Source organism: Chelon labrosus (assembly GCF_963514085.1).
Source record: "Chelon labrosus genome assembly, contig: SCAFFOLD_236, whole genome shotgun sequence".
NCBI lineage: Eukaryota > Metazoa > Chordata > Actinopteri > Mugiliformes > Mugilidae > Chelon > Chelon labrosus.
In genome coordinates, this window is record NW_028181767.1 from 13,840 (window position 1) to 15,679 (window position 1,840).

Consider the following 1,840-nt stretch of genomic DNA (forward strand, 5'->3'; position numbering starts at 1 on the left):
CTCATTCACCCATTCAGACACACATTCATACACCAATGGTGGCAACTGCCATGCAAGGCACACACAGACCCACACACTATGCAAATGGATATTTTTGCTTGTTCACAAAGGTCCTTGCAGCTGGTTGGTCGAGCGCAGCTCAGTTGGTAGAACGGGTCGTTCAGTGATCGGAATATCCCTGATTCAAATCCCGGAGAATGTCCACAGGCTTTTTCACTAGTTTTTGACAATAATGGTTTGTTGTTTCCTCTTTAGATGCGGTCTTCATTGACCATAAAACCACCCAGACCCAAATAATGGACATCATGGCAAAATTTCTGAAGTATGCACCGGAGAGGGTGGGTGGTGGTGGGCGTCGGAAGATCCCTGCTGTTGCTGAATGATTCAGATACATCATTTATGTTGTAAAGCAAAACAAAATAAAATAATGTAAAAAAAAAAATAAGTTGACTGGTTCTTGATGGAGGTGTTTATCATTTTTGTGTGTGATAGGCCTACTGCAAGTTGCATAGGCTAATAAAGGTAAAATGTTGAAGCAATATCAATGTTTATTCAACGGTGATTTGTAGTTGAGGCTTTAACCATGTTGGATTTTACTGCGTTTCAACGTTGTTTCAACGTTGCAATATATCATATTCACCGTTGACAATGTTCACCTATGTTGAAATGGCGGATGTTGAAACAATGTTGCAATATCAACGTTGATTCAATTTGCAAATCCAACACATAATTCAACGTTGATTCACCCCCTGTATCTAACGTTTATTCAACGTTGAATCAATGTTGAAATGCCAGCAGGGCTGGTGGTGGTGTGGGGGAAAGTCATTGCATCCTATGCTTCCGACAAATTGGACCGGTGTCTGTGCGCTGATACAACAGAAGTTTCATAAGGACGATGCCTAACTCCTAAAAACATCCTCCATTAACAGTTGTGTACAGTGGCACACTGATTTCACCCAAAGCTCTTTGTGGCGAGGTTGGAAAATTCGAGAATTTAAATAAAAAGAAAGATGTATAAATTGAAAAAACAAAAGGCCGACAACGCCACCTAGGTTTAAAGAGCCGAGGACTCCTTTTTAAAAAAAAAAAAAAAAAAAAGCAGGTTCTTTGGGTGTCAGAGTTAAAAACCACAATTGGACTAAAACGGATTCAAAATTTATTACAATAAAATTTCCCCGCCCAAAGTCTCCCCGAGGGTCCCACAGTTGCCAGGAATTTCCACGCTCGATTCAGCTGGGCTGACCGGTCTCGACTCCCGGCGACGGCGATCCAGGCCCTCAGTCGCTCCCGAGCACTGGAAAGAGATAAAAACACCGGGGTAACCCGTCGGGCAAGAATCTTTCAAGTTCAGGAAGGAGCTCTAAAATCCTGATAAGAACTCTACTAAAAATATTACAAGTGTTCAGAGAGGGTACTTGGCTGCAAGAGAGGTACATCGCGATCACACCCCTCTACAAGTCCACGACGCTTCCCCTCCGCTCCTGTTGGTCTGCCGTCCACCTCTGTTCTCCCAAACACTCACGGTCCGCTGCTCGATCCACGCGTCTCCCTTTTCGCGGAGGTGGTGGAGGTGAAGGTGTCTCGGAGGTCTGTTCGTTCCTTAAGAGCACTCGGGCACTCGGCGTTCCTCCTGCTTCGCTGCCGCTGCCTGATTAAGTATGGTTACAGCCCCTCGCCCACCAGCTGGGGCTCGTTCGCTTAATCACCCGCTGCTGAGTCCGTGCATAGTTCAAGGCCGGCTCGTAAAAAAGAAAAGTCTACATGCAATTTAACAAATGTCAACTAAAAAGCAACACTAGAAAACTCAAACCAACACAACATGCAAGAAAACACAAAATAA

At 44.5% G+C, this 1,840-nt stretch overlaps 1 long non-coding RNA gene across 1 annotated transcript; it reads right to left on the reverse strand.

Moving 5' to 3' along the window:
- Positions 1-1,139: 1,139 nt before the first annotated feature.
- Positions 1,140-1,639, reverse strand: LOC311509713. Its single transcript, XR_014699865.1, has 2 exons — positions 1,397-1,639; positions 1,140-1,294 (listed from the first exon to the last, which is right to left on the reverse strand). It is a non-coding gene; the product is annotated as an uncharacterized lncRNA (long non-coding RNA).
- Between the last annotated feature and the right edge of the window lie 201 nt (positions 1,640-1,840).